Source organism: Macrotis lagotis, chromosome 1 (genome assembly GCF_037893015.1).
Source record: "Macrotis lagotis isolate mMagLag1 chromosome 1, bilby.v1.9.chrom.fasta, whole genome shotgun sequence".
NCBI classification, from domain to species: domain Eukaryota; kingdom Metazoa; phylum Chordata; class Mammalia; order Peramelemorphia; family Peramelidae; genus Macrotis; species Macrotis lagotis.
The window spans coordinates 226,455,913-226,475,770 of NC_133658.1; the positions used below are offsets into that span (position 1 = coordinate 226,455,913).

General features: G+C 35.3%; 1 long non-coding RNA gene across 1 annotated transcript; it reads right to left on the reverse strand.

Moving 5' to 3' along the window:
* Positions 1-630: 630 nt before the first annotated feature.
* On the reverse strand, positions 631-19,545 carry LOC141515331 (uncharacterized). Its single transcript, XR_012476305.1, has 2 exons — positions 19,508-19,545; positions 631-859 (listed from the first exon to the last, which is right to left on the reverse strand). It is a non-coding gene; the product is annotated as an uncharacterized LOC141515331 (long non-coding RNA).
* Between the last annotated feature and the right edge of the window lie 313 nt (positions 19,546-19,858).

Genomic DNA, 19,858 nt, shown 5'->3' on the forward strand with positions numbered 1-19,858 from the left:
TCTATGATCAAAACCACATGGTTTTTCAACCAAGGTCAATTTTTAGCAAATGTAAAATATAATTTGGAAAGCTCAGGATCTCCAAGCATGTCTCCTTCACCACATAAGTAATTGCCTATCAGTGTCCAAAAATATGAGTCCATCAATCTATTTTTTAATATAAACTTTCCTACCCCAAGTCAACTCAAAATCTTGTAGGAAAACTGGGCAAGACTCCCAGTAAAATGATTTTTGGCATCAAGGAATCTACTCTTTTCTCACATATGTGTATACATAGTCTCTCCCATTAGATTAAAAGCTGAGAGGGCAAAGCCCATGTTTTTAAATTTCTTTTGTGCCTATTATAAGAGTCTTCACACAGTTGGACATTTAATGAATGTTTATTGACCATTGACCAATTGTTCACGTCTCTGACTTTGTGTAATTCTTTCTACACATTATAACTAAGAAAAATAAGGATATGATAGGAGAAAGTCTTTGGGCTAAATTTATGTCTTTTTGCTTGATTTTCCAGTTTAAACATGATGGTTTTCATAAACATACACTGGATTGTCAACCCTGAAATGTATCACAGTGACCACACACAATAAACTTTATAACTTGGCTAAAATCACACAAAATTGCAAAGGAGACATTTAAAGATGATCCATATTTTATTTAATTTGCAGTAGATTTAAGAGGTAGAAAGTGAGAGATTTTTTATTAATAAGTGCCCTTGGAGGATATCAAAACGATAAACTGTGCATTGTGTTGGCAGGGAGATAAATTGAGCTCAGTGGATCATAATTGCCATAAAGCTTGCTGTTGCTGACGTCCTGAAAGAGTGCCTTGCTGAAAAGATTTGTTGACATGAAAAGGTCTGATGAAAAGAAAGCATAAAATATATTATTTCTTCAGAAGCAAGATCATGTTCCTAGTGGTAAAAGGATATATGGGGCCCTCAGAGGGTTATTGGAGTAAAACTGACTTAAAAAGAATTTGAAGGAATTCACAATTCAGCTAGCCAGGTGTTTCTTTAGATTATCATCTTTTTTAACCTTTTGCCCCAAAACCAATAAACCTTAGGAGAATCAAAAACTCTTCCTTTTAAAAAATATATTAGAACCAAAATGAATTGACCTTGGCAACTGTACAATGAACAATGTATTTGAATGTCAGGAGATACAGGGTCTAATCTCAATGTTGTCTATAATTAAGGGGTCAGTATTGTGTCCTTGAACATCACTTTATGTATTTAGGTGGTAATTTTTTCATATTTAAAATGAAGGGATGGTAGATGATTTTTATGATCTTATCCAGTTGTGGCATTCTATGATTGGGCAGCATGTTGTGAAGGAAATTTCACTGGATTTGGAGTTGTAAGAATATAGCTTTAAATTCCATCTGGACTAGCTTGTGGTAATCAGAGCACTGCCCCCAGAACACCAAAGTTAGAGTATACCAATAACCTTATAGTATTCTAGTCTCTATACACTCCCAACAACATGGATCCCTAGTCATGGAGTTTGGATGTCTTCCTGAATTCAGGGAAGTTTTCTTTTGTCTCTTCTCTTGAGAGATCTTACATCCTTCCATCTAAGGCCTCATTACTCCTGCAATTACAGGTCCGTAAACATTAATCAGATCCCTACTTTGTGCTTTATACTTCGCTAAATACTAGGGATAGAAAGAAAAGATACAATTCTTGACAAGTGTCTTGTCACATTAAATAAATTTCCTTCGATTCATTTATTGTCCTATGTGTCAGAGTTTATATGTGTATATACATATATGATATACATAATTATATATATATATATATGTATGTATATATATACATATATATGTATATATATATGTGTATATATACATATATATATATATATATATATATATATATATATATATATATATAACTGTGTCAATTCGGGCAAATTGTTTTAGTCTTCAGGTCCTTAAGTTTTCTACTTTTTTTTTAGGTTTTTGCAAGGCAAAAGGGGTTAAGTGGCTTGCCCAAGGCCACACAGCTAGGTAATTATTAAGTGTCTGAGACCATATTTGAACCCAGGTACTCCTGACACCAAGGCTGGTGCTTTATCCACTACGCCACCTGGCCACCCCTAGTTTTCTACTTTTCAGAATGACTCAGATTGGTAGGATAATCTTTATGATCCCTCCCAGTCCTAAGATTCTCTGATTTGATATTTCTGGGCTTTGATTTGTATGAGAACAGACTAGAAGACTGTGGATGGTTTCAGGTCCCCATGGGTATTTACTAATTCAAATTTTACAAAATACCCACTTTTAAGATCTGCTTTTAGCTTCAAGTAAGCATTTGATTAGATTCTATTGAATATGTGTTGTTGGTATTTTTATTGGTTCTAGTGCTTCTAAAAGTTCTTTCTAGCAATATATTCCTTTTCTTTGTTTTACAAACCTTTCCATCCATGTTTCAGGATAGGAGTAAGAGGTATGGGAAAGGAGAACAGACCCTGCCACTATATGTAGTTTCCATGGTGATAGGAAGTGATAGAATTATCTCCCACTCTGCTTTCTATGTTTTCTCCAGCATCCTCCACCAATCAGTGGCCACCTCTCAAATATGTTGCTTTCAGTCACATCTTCAGGCTTGTTAAGAGGTAACATAGTCTAAAGCAGAGATGCTGACTTTTTTTGTCTTTGAGCCCCTTTCGCAGTTTAGTGAAACTCATGGATTTCTTCTAATAAAATGCACAAAATAAATGTATAAAAATATAATGAATAAATTTAAATGCATAATATAAAATGTACAAAGGAAACAAATTACCTTGAAACAGATTTATGAAATTAATAATTAAAAAAATAAGTTCACAATACTCTGGTTACAAACCCCTGATCAAGTGGATAGAGATCTGACCGAACAGAAGACCTGGGTTTAGTTTTTCTTTTAGGCATGTGAATCCAAGAAATTTGCCTAAAATTAGGTAACTATCAAAGACTTGAAGAGAAACAATGACCTGTATTAGTAGAGAATAATTCTTCACCTTGATTTCCTTATATTTATACAAAACTAGTCTAGAAAAGGAGAAGAAACAAATAGATAACTGCAGCTAAACTTCATTGGCAGGACAAAAGGGAGTTTCAAGTCCATGAACAAAAAAATGCAGTTCTACACATCCTCAACTAGATATAGAGGTGCTGATGATGTTTGTCCTTCATTCTGAAAGATCGTGATATAGTAAATGATGCCATGACAAGCACATGAGTTGGATTTGAGTGAGGAGATGCTGTGATGTCACCAGCCTCACTTCTCTTCCAGAGTCATCTGGTTCCAGTAGTCATATATGATTCAGGACAGCTGGAGTTGTCACTGGATACCAGGCATTCAGGTTTAAGTGACTTGCCCAAGGTCACACAGCTAGTAAGTGACAACTATCTGAGGCTGGATTCAAACTCCATTTCTCCTGACTCCAAGGCTATGCATTAATGAAATTTTAAATGTGACTTCAAAGAGTCAGACTTACATATGTTCTCATCTTTTGCTCTCTGGATGATTTTATTATGCCTCAAAGCTATCACTGACTGTAGAGAGGGCGACACAGGAATAGTTTTACAGTGGTGAGGAGACAGATAAAGCATAGTCCTAAGTAATTTTATGAAGGCAACTTCTCTGAAGAGAATCAATTTATTTTCTAATGCCTCTTGCTTCAAGTCAGTAAACACTGGAGAAACAAAAAACAAGAGGTAAAAATAAGCCTTGTTCTCAATGACCTCACTGTTTACAACTATTTACAAATATATACTTATATATAATATGTATGTATACATGTGAATATATATATATATATATATATATATATGATTAGAAATAATGGAAAAAGTGAAACCACTAGCATCAAGAGGAATATAGAAAGTTATTTTGAAACAGGTAGTATCAAAACCAAATTACTAGCATTTAAAGCCCTTCCCAATCTGTTTCCAATTTACCTTCAAGTATTTCATTTTTCTCCCCTTTATGTACTCTATCCTTCAGTTAAACTGAAATATTTGCTATTCTTTTACCATGATTGTCCATTTCCCATCACTATGCTTTTGATTAGACTGCCCATGATATCTATTGCTCTCCTCAGCTCTGCCTTTTGACACTCATAATTCACTTCAAGGCTCACTTCAGGCATTATCTCCTATTGAGCTCCTTGAATGATTAGTGTTCTCCTTTTCTATGACACATGCACAAACACCCACACCCACAAACACATACAAATACACACACACAAACACAAACACCACACCCCACACGTACACACACACACAGACACATATACACACAAATACCCACCCCTCATTGATTGCTTTGTATTTACTTATAGTAGAATACTAGAATAAGAGTTACTTATACTAGAATACTAGAATAAGAGTCTAGTATTGATGAATAGCATATGAGGATTTTAGAGTGGGTAAGCATTGGATCATAGTTAAAGAAAATATCATAGATATTATTTATCAATCAATTAATAAGCATTTATTAAATTATATATTTTAAAGCTAGATGAGGTCTTCAGAATCAATTAATCCAAATTGTTCATTTATCAATAAGAAAACTGAGAATCAGAAAGTTTAAGTGACTTGCTTAAGATCCCAAAGAGTTTGGATTTGAACCATGATTCTCTATCTCTAAGTATACCGGATTTTTCCCCATGTAGTATACTGCTTACCTTTTCTACTTTCTGCATATCTTCTTTTGAATTTGAATTGTTTTATTTTTAGTTTACAAAATAAAACAAGCATTTAAAACTAAAACAAGCATAGTAGATTTTTTTAAAAAAGATTATTCACAAGACAGCAAATCAATGCTATTTCCCTTCAAAAGAATGTACCTTGAGAGCAGCAATTGTTTTATTATTTCTCCCAGTGCCTTGCATATTGTAGCTGTTTAAGAAAGGTTTCTTACTATGAATTGACATAAACTAGGAAATATCTGGAAAGATTTATTTTCCTTAGTTCAAATCTGAATTCAGGCATTTATTAACTGAGTGACCCTGGGCAAGTCATTTAACCTATTTACTCAGTTCCTTATCTGCAAAATGAAGTGGAGAAAGACAAACCATTCCAGTCAATATGACTGCAGTAGTTCAACAATTACAACAGCAGATACATGAGAAGGCTGATAACAAATGCTGATGTGGTCCACTATAGGACCGTTTATTTACAAGAGTAACTCTCCTCTATTTAGAGGTATAACAATTTGGAATAAGAGTCTAGTATTGATGAATAACATATGAGGACTTTAGAATGGGTAAGCTTCGGATCATAGTTAAAGAAAATATCATAGATATTATTTATCAATCAATTAATAAGCATTTATTAAAGGCTTTTTATGTGTATTAGACACTGGGGTTACAGAAATAAAAATAGCCCCTTTCCTCAAGGAGTTTGCATTGTAGCCAGGAGAGACCATATGCACATATTGCCTAAATATAATAGACCTTCAGTACAGAGTACATACACAGGTAGTTATGCAAAATAGAATTAAAATAGGGGGAAAGTTTATTTAAGGAGAAAGGCACCTAAAGAGAGGTGAATTAGGGAAAATCCTAATGTAGAAGGTAACATTTCAGCAGAGTTTTCAAGAAACTAAAATTTTATTATAGATTAGGAAAGTAACATTAGAGGTGAGCTTGTAGAAAGTGCCAGAGTCAAGCTTTCAGCCTTCATGTTCTATGTCTGAATTTGTACCACACTGAGCCAGACAATAGGTTCAGCTATCCCTTAATGAATAATGGAGAAGCAGATCATCCTTCCCTTTCTCGTCTACAATAACAAGGCTCAAGAACTCTCCTGTACTCCAAGAATCTCCCTTACCTACCCCAAGAAGCATCCTTAACTACTCCAATTGACTCCCTTACCTACACCCCCCTAACTAACTCACTTACATACACCTTCCCCCTTGATTGACCATTCTCTAAGAATGCCCCTATTCTGTTGGCATAATCTATGGTGAGGAATGGAGGGACAAAAGTGGAGGGAGGGGGAGAAGGATAGTCTATATTTGTAATAATAAATTCTAATAATTTAGAAAATGGAGGGGAAAAAATCCTAACCTAATGTAAAAACATTATTCTCCAAGCTTTTCTATTGGGGGGGGGAAACCAAAAAAACAAACCAATAGGACAACATTTCTCAAATGGTAATGATATCACTCTGGCTTTATTCAAATCCTCTTGACTTTTTTAACGTTTATTTCTGATTCTTTCCATTTCTGTTTTCATGTGCTACCTAGGGCTCATAAACCTTTTATAATTTAGGTTTAATTTTTTGTCATAATTCTTCTTTGTGAATTTTAGAAAGAGACAATAATCATTTTTATATTTCTTTTTCTAAATTGTTGCTTAAATACTAACATTTTTCCCTTTCAGACAGATATAATGCTATGTGAATTACTTTGGGGCATACCAAATTAATCTGAATAATTTGGGAGTTTATGTAATTGGAGTTTTCATCATCAAGAAAGGTCTGTTCAGTGAAGTATTAGCTGATTTCTTCTTCCTCCATCTCCTCCTTCCTCTTTGTTCCTCATCTTCCTCTTCTTCCTTCTCCTTCTCTTTCTTTCATTATTTTTTGAATATGCATTACTCTAATCCCTCTTCCCATCAACCATTCCAGGAATTTGTAGTTTTTAGAGGACCCATTCATAAACTTTATATTTATGTATGTTATATATACATATATAGACAATTACATTTCAATTTGTCTTTTTCTTGGAAGTTCTATAGATTTTATTTTACACACTTGAAATATTATTTTTTGCAAGGGTTCTATAAGATAGAAGGTACTTTCGAAATTGTCCATCACACCAAAATGACCAATGACACTTGTACAAATAAAGCTGTACATGGTAAGGAACTATACAACATTTTTAGAATGCCAATGCTAAAAATTTAAAGGGGTATCTTAGAGTTAGTAAAAAAGAACTTTAGAATTTCCTTATCAATCTAGCCTGCTTTCTCCTCCTTCTGTTATGTTTTAAAATAACTCATTGTTCATTTGGACTGCCTAACCAAAAGATATACAGACGTGGGTCAATTTTAAAGGCTGAGCAGAAAAACCCAATTAAGTACAGTTAACAATTCACATCAAACCTTACTCTTCTCTTCTTTCATCTCTAAAGAGGAAAAGAAAACAAGTTCTCAGTGAAAATCATGAGGATTGGGTGCAGTGGATAGAGCACCAGCCCTGGAGTCAGGAGGACCTAAGTTCAAATTCAGTCTCAAACATTTAATAATTACTTAACTTTGTGACCTTGAGCAAGTCAATTAACTTCCTTACCTTGCCAAAAAAAAGATTCTGAGCAGAGTCTTCTTTAATCTGGTCATAACTTTATCTAGAACGTCTCTCAGTTTGACCATGGCAACACCCATTCAGTGATTGAAGCAAGTAATAATAAAAGGAAACAAAAAATGGTCTCTTTTGCATATATGAAAAAATACACTGGGAGGGGAAGATCATCTGGGTTTCTGGTCAAAACAGAAACAATTGTTTTTTACACTCATTGTGAGTCAATCTGAGCCCCAAATATGTTGGCTGCTCAAGAAGAGAAAGTGAAGTTGGTGACTTTTCAGACTCCCCTCATTTAAATCCACTTCTATTTTATGTTCTGACAGCACATCCCTGATGTCATGGTCCTCCTCAAGAAGAGACAAAACAATTTCAAACAAAAAATAGCTACTTCCTTGAGAGTCAGTGTGGCTTCAGTATTAGCTCTCCAACATTAAAAGTATGTAAGCAATATTTGTCAATATGACCAATGCCTTTAATATTCTCATTCATGAGGACTTGTGGAAGATCAGGGCAAAATTTGGCTGCTCACAGAAGTTCAACATTATTGTATGAAAATTTTTTGTTGGCATACTTGCATGGGTTCTGGATGGGTTTTATGCTCTCTCACTTACCCATGGAGTGAAGGAGGTGTGTTATATTTTCTACAGTGTCATTGGACATCTTTAACAAAGATGAAGACAGCATTAAGGTCAACTACCACAACTATTTAACTTAAAAAGGCTAAAAGCCAAGACTGATGGAAGGAGAGTTTTTGCATGATTTTGTTTTTTTTCACAATAATTCAATATATGCAGTCTCTAAGACTGAGATGCAAGTTTAATTCTCTGTTGTTTTTGCTAATTTTGGCCTGGCAATTTATACCAAGAAAACAGAGGTTCCCATCAGCCAGTACCACACCATCCATATGTAGAATCACCAATTACAGCAAATGAAGAAATTTTGAATGTTGTGAATATGCTCATTTAGGTTGGCGGTATACATTCCAATGATGTTCACATAGAAGATGAAATTGACATAAGCATTACCAGAGTTAGTTCAATGTTTGGGAGGGTCTAAAGGGGAGGGTAGGAGAGAAGAGCTACTAGACTGCTTGCCAAACTGGAGCCATTGTACTAACGTCAATGTTGTATGCCTGTGATACCTGGAAAGTCTATGTGTACTTTGTCAGAAATCAAACTACTTCAATAGTTTTTGGAAGATTCTGAATCTAATTCTAGAGCTCAGTTGGTAAGCATTCAAACTCTACTGTGGAGAGTGACATTCCAATGACTGATCATGTTATTTGAATGCCAAATATATGTTTGCCTAAAAGACGATTTTATGGAGAACTCACATAAGTAAGTGTTCACATGGAAATCAGAAGAAAAAAAGGACATGACAAGAACAGTATCAAGGTGTCACTGAAGAACACTGGTATAGATTGTGAATCTTATAAGACATTGACATAGGGCCACCCATCATGACCCTACTTCATCAAGGAAGGCACAATTAGTTAGCCTTCAAGTATAGATGATCACACAACTCTGACAATTTAAGAATGTTAATTACTTGATGGGTATTGTGTCTCTAATAATCTTGGTTAGAAAACAAAGCCATTTCAACAGGAACCCCACCACACTCACATGACCTTCCCATTGGCTGCTCTCTTTGAGACTAAATTAATTCTAATTTTGAAAAGAAAAATCAAAGACTGGGGAATTGTTTTTCCAGTTTCTGTTTATTGATAAATAGAAACTAAGGTCCTACTTGAAAGAGTAAAAAACACAAGCTGATTTTTACTTGATGTCCCTTTAGAAACTGCCAAGTAAATTAGAATTATAGTATGGTGACAAATTGGGGAATTTCAGAATAATATATCATTTTTTTTACTTAAATAAGACTATAAGAGGTCACCTAATTGCCAAATCACAATACATTAATGGTTGGTAAAGTTCAAGCTATTGAATGAAGAAAGACAGAAGACTTGAGCCACAGGGAAGCCTAATATATAATTTAATCATAAAACAATAGAAATAGAGGGAAATGGAGGAGCTGTACGATTTAGAGTTGCATATTATGGAACTGAATAAAAAATTCAGTTCCTGACATTAAAATGTTCATGCCTAAATATATTTAATCTAGTGATTATGGATTGAGTAATATATCTACATAAAGAAATGTTGAATAGAGTTTAAAGGCATGACTCTCTTAAGACCTATTAACACATGACCTGAAGAGTATATACTAATAAGGTTATGTTCAACTAGCAATGAGATAACTAAGCTGATGAAGGGTGGACTTTATTAGTAGTTTCAAAATTCCCAAATCTCAGTCCTCATTAAGCTGGTGTCCTAGATTAATGACTATATAGATCTTTATATTTTCTGTCTGAGATCATAATAATTAGATGGTATTAAAGGAAGCCAGTACCAGGTAGAGATGGAAACTGTGACTCAAAGAATTATAAGGAATAGCATTTAATCTTTCCAATTATAACAAAGGGAATTTTTTATTTCTGCCTATGGTTTCACAATTTTTGTTAATGATTTATTTTCCTATGATTTCATAATTCATTTACTTCTTTTAATTTCTACTCAAAGTTCCCATACATTTCCTATTAGCCAGGCAATAGTGCCTATCAATGGTCATTATTATGCAGTTTTACCAAAAATTCATCATTACTCTAATTCTATTTCTCATTTTAATAAATTGTATGATTTCCCTTTCAGATCTTATACTAGGATATATATCACATGGAAGATATGATTTTAGACTTTGAGCTGGAAGAGATATTATAGATTTCTTAATACAACCTCCTCATTATATATCTAAGAAAACTAACATCCAGAGAGGTTAAATCAGTTTCCCAAATGGGAGAAACAGAAATATTTCACATTTAAAGTTCCATATTTCCCCATTTATAAGATGTACCTTTTCTAGAAAAATTGGGGATCTAAAAACTGGGAGCATCTTGTACAGTGTTTGTAGATTTTTTTGCTTGCATTTTCTACTTTTTCACACTTGTCTTTGCATTCATGATTTTGCATTTGTTACCAGTATATTAGGTTATGTTTTGCCACATTATGCCCAGAAATGGCTCAGAAAAGATTTTTGTACAATGCTGAATTCAAGTTCAAAGTGATCCAGTTTGCAAAAATGAATGGAAATCATGTTGCTGAAAGTCGGTTTGGTCTTCCTCCAACTGAGAAAGCAATACGAGACTGGCTATGGGAAGAAGAAACCCTACTGAGAATGCCATGACAGAAAATGGCCATGAGAGGCAAGTCAGCTAAATGACCTGATTTAGAGAGGGAATTGGAGATAAGGATTGAAGAATAGAGGGCCATTGGAATTCCTGTGTCCACAAAGATGGTTCAGCATGAGGCAGGAAGAATTGCTGATGAAAAAGAGGTGACTGATTTCAAAGGAGGATATAATTGGTGCATCAAGTTCATGAAACAAAATGGACTAAGCATCCATCCATGCATGTGACTTGCCCATCTTTTGATGTCTGAAAGCTGTGAGCAGAAGGACATTGAATTTCATGATAAATAAAACTTCAGTTCAATAACTATATGGAATACATTTTTTTTCAAATTGTGGACCCCCAAATTAAGGCACATCTTATACATGGGAAAATATGGTATATGGAGGTGCTGTGATACAGGAGAAATAGGACTAACTCTGGTAAGAGAAGAATGACTTCTGATCCTTACTATCTGAATAACTTCAATTACCTTAGACCTCAATTTCCTTATTTCTAAAAGTATAGTTAGATTAGATTATCTCTGATGTTCTATCTCTTAGTCTATATAGTATTTTAAATTTAGAAAACATATCACATTTATAATAAATCTTATGATGTAGGTATTTCTATCATTCCCTTTTTCTAGATAAGACCCTAATGATCAAAGAGATTAAGTGATTTATCCAGGATTAAATGGCAATTCAATCCTATGATGTTTTCCTGATTCTGAGACCTATGCTTACTATATGATGTTTCTCCAATAAAGAAGCATAGCCTCTTGGGTAAGTGGCCAAAGGATAGAAACTTGGGTCTTTTATTTTCAAATCAAGTACTCTTTTCATCATCCTAATTTTCTTAGGTTGGAATAGATGAATGAATGAAAAAATATTCCAATAAATTGTTGGTAATTGATCTGTTAGCTGAAAGAAGCAAAAATAGAGTCAAGCTAATAATTAGAAAGTCCCACATACTCCAAAAAATTAGAAGTTATTTAATGATATTTGAATAGCAAACTTGCCTATAGCAAATAAATTCCCAGTACTTCAGATCAACCAAGTAGACCAGTTAAAACCTTTGAAAAGATAAATTATAGAATACTTTAAAAATAGATTTATTGTTATCAAGTTCCAAAAATGACTGAGGAGACAGAAAAATTTAATTTAATCATTTAAACTGTACTTTAGAGAGATGCTTAGGAACCCATTTTAGGGCAGAGAGGGAGGCAGGAAGACCCAGTTTAAACTGGAAATGCATTTCCCTACTTGCTTCCCAGCTACTTCTCCTACCTTGGCCCAATATCCCAAAATGCATGATATAGAGGGGAATGGAGGAGAAGAGGAAGATGGGGCAGCAATCAGAAGGATTCACCATTCATAAATTTCTTCCCCTTTTACATTCTCTCCTCACCCAAACTGTTTTATTGTTCATACAACCTAGATGCATTGGAAGTCAATGACAATATTCCTTAAGAAAACATATTACCAAACTCTTTCAGAGTTTTCAAGTTCCATGTCATATGGCATACTTGTGTGACCTAAGGGCTGCTGAGATTTATCATCCACCATACCTCTATAATCCCTCAGGTTTTACCATCGTCCTGTTCCTGAGTTTTATTTCATTTGTTTATTTCTTTTGGTGTCTCCCTCCGCCCTCCACAGTTACCACAGTGACTGGCACCTAGGAGGTATTTATTACTTATTGATTGATTATGATGGCTTTTAAGAGGAGTAACTATCTCCAATTTTTCTATTTGTATACTTAGAACTCAGTAGAAATGAGTATTAGTAAATGCTTAATAAAAGATTTGTAATTAATTTAATTAATCATAACATATTCATTATTATGTATTCATAATTCATAATTAATACATTTAGCGAAAAACTATTCTTTCTCATGTTAAACACTCTCCATATTTGTATGTATGTATGATAAATCAATTATTCTATTTTGGTAAAAAGTATTTTCTAAGCAAAGGTATATTTCAACCCATTTCTAGCTATAATAATTAGTTTTCTCATCTGTTAATAGCTCCAGTGATCAATTTATTTACTGTTTCAGTAGAGAACAGAGTACTAAATACATTGGAATATATGGCCCTTGTCCTCAAAAAGTTTATAGTCTCTTTACAAGAATAGCGGAACAACAGGCCAGAAACTGTGTTGAAAGATAGAATTTTCATGGAAGCCAAAAAAACAGTCCTGACCTTCAAAGAGCTCAGATTCTAGTGAGAGAGAGAGAGAACATATAAGTGATGATATGAAGATATATATCTATATACCTCAAATGAGAGGTTCTCAGAGGGAAAGCATTAAGATCATGAAGGATGAGAAAAAGACCCCTTGTGGAAGGTAAGGTTGGAACTATCTCTAAGAAAATCAAAAGGTAGAAATGAGGAGAAAGCATTCCAAATCTAGGAGAAAGTCTTTTATTGACTAGTCATGGGTAGAGCCAAGAAAGTGGAGGAAGAAATTCACAGAAGCTCTCCCCCAGACCACTCTAAATGTCCTAAAATTATGACTAACCAAATTCTAGAGTGGCAGAACCCACAAAAAGACTGAGTGAAACAATATTCTAACCAAAATCAACTGGGAAAATATACAGAAAGGGTCTGTTCCATTGTAGTTGGAAAGGGCCATAATGCAACCCAGGCCACACTGTACCAGAGCAAACTAGCTCCAGTCTTCCAGGAACAAACCGAGGGGCATCTGGGACCATGGCTTGGTCTGTGGTAACTGGCAGTTTCCAGACCTCTCAGCCAAGGGATTGCCAAGGACAGTTTGGAAGGTCAGTGGGAAAACTCTGCCACAGCAGAATGAGTATGGAACCCAGGTTGCCACAGGCCTCTCAGCATAGCCTTCAGCATAGCCCTGCCACCACCAACCTGTAGAACCACCAAGCAGCTATTTCTAGAGCTCTTAGCCCATGGATGATAAGGGTTTTGAGGAAGATTGCAGAGGTCCCTCAACTATCCCTGGGGCAGGAATCTGTTGCTTTGCCCATACTCAGATCCAGGTCACAGTTTGGGCCCCCTATTGCCACAGCAGAGCAGGGAACATCCTCACAGCTCAAGGACAGAAGGAAGTGATTGTGGTCTGCCATGGATAAAAACACAAACCAGGAGATCAGTCAGAGCCTCTCATAAGAATTTGAAAGAATTGAGGTCCCTGAGGTCTCTCTCAAAAGCTTGGGAAAGTGCATTCTCCATGCCTTAATAAAGAGTTGAAATCAAATTATAGACTGGGAAATGAGCAAACAACAGAAGAAAAGGAATCTCATCAGAGACAATTACTTTGGTCCCAAAGTGGATCAAAATACACTCCCAGAGAATGACAAAGTCAAAGCTTCTGTATCAAATCTCCAAAAAAAATGGGAATTGATCTTAAACTATGGAAGAACTAAAAAAAAGACTGAAAATCAAGTAAGAGAGGAAGAGGAAAAATTGGGAAGAGAAATGAAAGTGATGCAAGGAAAATCATGAAAACCAAGTCAGCAGTTTGGTGAAGGAAATACAAAAAAATACCAATGAAAATAACATCTAAAATATCAGTTTGAGTCAAATGGAAAAAGTAGTCCAAAAGATCAGTGAGGAAAATACCTTAAAATGCAGAATTAGTCAGATGGAAAAGGAAATTTTAAAAAAAGCTCTCTGAAGAAAATAACTCCTTTAAATGTAGAATGGAGGCAAAGGAAACTGGGTGACTTTGCAAGAAATCAAGAAACAATAAAACAAGACTAAAGGAATAAAAAAAAATCTCATTGGAAAAAAACTTACCTGGAAAACGGAACCAGGAGAGATAATTTAAAAATTACTGGGATACTGAAAAATCATGACAGGAAAAGAGCCTAGACTTCATTTTTAAAGAAATTTGTGGGGGGGGGGGAGTCAAGATGGTGGCAGGAGAATAACCTTTCCTAGGATCTCTCTCCAAAATATTTCAAAAACCTTAAAATTATGACATTAACTAAATTTTTGAGAGACAGAACCCACTGAAAGATTCAGTGAGGCAATTCTCCAGCTCAAGGTAACCTGAAAGATCATCTGTTCCATGTGTTTGGAGGGGTCAGTAGCATACCAGAATGAAAGAACTTCAGCCTTCTGGTAAAAACCCATGGGCCACCTGGGTCCCTGGGAATGCCAGCTCCAGACAGCAGAAGTAGTTTCCTGACTCCAACCCAAGGAACACCAAGCACAACTTGGAAGATCAATGGGAAAACCTCTGCCAGAATGAACAAAGAGCACGGATCCCCCAGCATGGATCTCAGAGCAAACCAGATCCCAGGAAACAGAAGCAGACCTGTGGAGCCTCCCAGCAGGGAGCCACCCAGCAGATGCTTCCAGAGTGCTCAGTCCATGGAAGGTCAAGGAGTGGAGGGAGACTATTGAGGCCTCTCTTCTGTCTCTTGGACAGAACTCTGGGACTTTTTCCATATTCAGACCTTGGGCACAGTCTGGGTTCCATACTTTCATGGAGCAGGGACCCTCCTCACAGTCCCAGGGCAGAGAGGTGTGCATGTGGTCATCCACAGAATAAAGCACAGGCAGGAGAGCAGTCAGAACCTCTCATAAGAACTTGAAGGAGGGGCGGCAAGGTGGCATAGTGGATAAAGCACCGGCCTTGGAGTCAGGAGTACCTGGGTTCAAATCCAGTCTCAGACACTTGATAATTACCTAGCTGTGTGGCCTTGGGCAAGCCACTTTACCCCATTTGCCTTGCAAAAACCTAAAAAAAAAAAAAAAAAGAACTTGAAGGAACTGAAGTCCTTGCAGGGATGTCCATTAATACTCCAAAGCTCAGGAAACACCCCCAAACCAGGACACATGTCAGGGAAATGATTAAACATAAAAAAGAAATCTGACTATAGGCAATTACTTTGGTCCCCTTGAGGATCAAAATACACACTAAAGATGAAAAAGTCCAAGCTTCTGCACCGCACCTAAAAACTCCAAGAAATATAGACGTTGGGCTCAGGCTATGACAGCTTAAACATGATTTTGAAAATCAAGAAAGGGAAGTAGACGAAAAATTGAGTGCTCAAATTAACTATTACTTTTTAAAAGTTTATCTCCCATCCCATATAGTCTTTTATCTGGTCATTTAATTTCATTGGAGAAGAGTCTTTCACTGGATGCCATTAGTCTCCTCCCTTCCTCAAATCTCTCTTATTCGACCCTATGTATCCTACAATCTAGTAACACTAGTCTCCTTCCTCTCCTTTTTCTCTCTCAAACCTGTGCTTAATTTTCTCTATACTAAAAAATGATGTTCCCTTTATTGAAGGCCCATATCAGAGCATCTTGGATCTGGAGAAACCTATCAGACCTAAGACCTACTCACCTCCCCACAAAATTGGTCCCACCTTCTCCTACTGATTAATTCCTCAAAGAGCTTCAATTTTGTGGACAGGCTCAGATTTATTTGCCTTCATTCCCCTCCCAGCAAATAAGTTAATATTTGTAAATTATAGCATGATGTCTGACATTGTAAGGGGTAAATGTTTGTTCCCTTCCCTTTCCCTTCCTATCTTGTTTCTGTATTCCCATGGATTTCAAAAAAATGTTCTCATACTGTTTACTTTTTCTCTCTCCATCTCAAACCCATTTGCAGTTCTTTTTTGTGTGTTGTCTTCCTTCACTGGAATATAAACAACTTGGGGGGAAAAAACTGTCTTACTTTTTCTTTATATTTGTATCTCCAGTGATTAGCACAATTACCGGGATTAAACACTTCATATACACTTATTTCCTTCCTTTACTTTTCCCTTCCTTGTACAAGCTACTTTGTTTCAATGCATCTTCACTGGATGACTACTTACTCAGAGAACAGAGGTGAGGATTCTTTTTTAGACATGAGCTATATTGTCATCTCTTCCAATTCTAAATTTTCAATATCTTTATGGAGTCGTGAATTGTAGTCTAGTGGAGTAGTGAATAGTAGTCTAGCCTTGAAGTCAAGAAGACTTGGGTTCAATTCTTGCCTTTCATATAGATTATGTGACAATGGGCAAGGAATTTAGTGACCTAAGCAAATGTATAATATTATAAATGATAGTCAGAAATGATAGTTGCTAAGTTGCATTAATTAAAGAATTTTACACAATAAGGATTTGTCAATATTGATGAAAACTCAGATTTAGACAAGAACTAGATTCTTTGAAAAATAAGAAAAGATGAGAGAGATTAACATTATCTACTTCCCAGTAACTCCCTATTTTAATGAAGAATTATTAATAATATGGCTCCAGGATCTTTTGTTTCTCTTTCTGTTGATATAAGTACTTTTAAAACCTCTAAATTCAGAACCTGTAAGAAAAATCCCAGTTGCCTTGTACTGGGTTACATCCCTGTTTTCCATTATATCATTTTGCCTTCTCTGTAAAAAATAAAACACTTGCAATTTCACTAAAATATGCAGTTTCCTTCACTAAATATGAATTTATTCTGCAAGAAAAATCAAAGAAAAGCAAGAAACAACATGAAATAGTGGACAGATAATTTGCAATAAGAACAGAATAGAACTGACTAGGTTCAAGCTCTACATCTGATAAAAAAAACAAGCTGTGTGACCCTGGGCAAGCCATTTAATTTCTTGGAGTACCAGACAATTTTTTAGGATTACAAGTGCCAAAAGAGTTGCTCCTGATTTGTGTTAGTATGGGAAGTTTTCTTATCTGGTAGCTCCCTATACTGATGAAATCATATGTTTGGATAAAAAAGAAAGAAGAAAAAGAAAACAACATTCTATGGCACCAAAAATTAGTTTCTGTAGTCCTTTCACTGTGATAAATAAGAATGTTTTGGTTAAATGGATTCTTTGGTGAATTGAGATTAAATTCAATTCATTTACAGATGGAATTGTAAAGGTGATCTTCCTAAAAATTAATGTAGTTATTATATACAATACTTATTGGAAAAAGTCTTAGTATGTTTAGAAATTTAAAAAAAGAATCCAGCATTTGCAATGGCACTATTATTTTTGTTGTTTGTATCTAAGTATAGGAGATAAATAAAATAAAATAAAAACATTTCCTCTAAATTTTACCTATTATAGAAGATAAAAAGTCGATGAATAAATGATAAGGAATGAATATTTTTTAAAATAAAGCTTGTACAATGGAAGATTTTAATGTGATTCTAACAATTAAATAGGGCACCTAAAAAACTGCTAATCAAGATGTTTCACATTCTATATTCATGATCTTTAATGTATATATAATGCACATTGATAACCTCTTTTACAATGAATTCTAATGATTTTTTTTCCTTTGAAGGCTTTAGACAACAAATACAGGTTTTTAGAACAATTATATTTGATTAATTGTGGAACCTGCTTATCTAATCTGTCCCACTTAGCTACTTTTCCATTTTAATTAGTAATAATTTTTGACAATTTTTATTTTATAAAATAGTTTGAAATTTGCATATTAAATATGCATATATAATTTAATTCCTGTTTTTTGTCAATAATTACCCTATGATTATAGACCTTTTGTGCTCCACATGGTGGTATATGTCTATAATTCTAGCTACCTTAGAGATTGGCAGTTCTGAAATACTGCAAGCTAAGCCAGTTAGATGTCCCTCAAATTTCTGACATCAATAAGGTTAGTCCCAGGAGTAAGAGGGATATCAGTTCTGTTAGAAAGATACAAACCAGCTCAGATCAAAACATGTTGCTAGAGAGATCAGTGTAGACATTTAAGATTGAATTGGGGGTGGGCAGCTAGGTGGCACAGTGGATAAAGCACCAGCCCTGGAGGCAGGAGTACCTGAGTTCAAATCAGACCTCAGACATTTAATAATTACCTAGCTGTGTGGCCTTGGGCAAGCCACTTAACCCCATTTGCCTTCCCAAAAAAAAAAACCCTAAAAAAAAAAAGGAAAAAGATTGAGTTGGTGAAAGTGAATGAATTCACATTTTAATCCTGGAGTTAAAACAGCCAAGGATTTATTTTACATGCCTGCAAAAATTCACAGATTAAAACTTTTCTACTGGCTAGTCAGTAAACTGCTTGAGGGCAGCAAGTATAAACCCAGGGAAGTAGCCTGAGGGAAAAGAGAGAAAGGAAGACAGACAGGCAAGCAGACTGGGCTTAGATTCAATCAAGTCTGTGCCACATGGGGAATTTAGACCAGACTTTTATAGTCATGCCCACTTCCTGAGCATAAAAATGCCAGGAGAATACAGGCAGAAGTAAAAATAACCTCCCCCTCTATGTCTATGAGGTCAGATGAAGACTGAAAGGGGAGTGTGTGGGGAGGGGGGGATGAACTGAAGTTGCTCTTATTCTGGTGAATTTACATTTAACTAAGGAGTTCCATTGAACTATGGGAGTCAATTTATATCTGATTAGGATCTATGTAGCCCTCAGACAGCCACAGATAACATTTTAAAATGGACAGATATTTCTCCTATATACAGATAGTCCCATTTACATACAGATATTCCTCCTTCTACATCTGTCCCATTCAGACAATTTGGGAAGTTAATTTACTTTTTGGAAGTGGGGGAGGGGGGTCTTGTATTGGAGAAGTACTCCTACAATCCAGACAGAATTTTGTCAAAGTAAAAGATTACAAAATTTGCTTTCAATCACATCTCCTATGTCTATAACTCCCTGCATCAAACAGAGTAAGTTAGGTTTTATGAACTAATCAGTAGGTTTCTAGCTGAGATGTCTGGGCCCATCAACCTGCCTGCCAACTGATTAAAGAAATCCCATATGTCAAGATATTATATATAGAAGAAAAAGCATTAATTTTTGAAATACATTTTCTATTAGAAGATAAAATTGAGCATTGAACTAAGTCTATAAAATCCAAGCAATCTGGCTCTCAAGTACATGAAGAACATGTTTCCTCTTCCAAGTTCATCAGACTATATATGAGGGATAATTAGAGCCTAAATGTACCTTAGAGATCCCCTACTCTGAGTACCATATTTTTCAGGTGAGAATTAAAAGCAAAAAAGAGGTAGAGGAACTCACCCATGAAATGTCCTTTCAATTTCTGCATTATAATCTACCTTCCAACCACTAGATTCAGATTAAAACCAGCCCCAAATCACTAAGGTTCTCATTGTTTGGTCATCAATAGATCCTAGACTAACTCACACTTCCTCATTGTTTGGGCCCAGAAAATTCAAAGAAAAAGTAAATTGTAATTGTTTCTGTTTTTTCTGTTTGGACCAGAAACCTTAAGGGTTTTCCCCTCCCAAGATTTGTTTTTTGTTGGGTTTTTTTTTTTGCTATGCAAAAGAGATCATTCTTGGCTTCTCTTTTTATCTAGTCTCCTTGAACCTGAGACCAGTGAAAGACTTTAGCTTAAAAGGGCAAGGT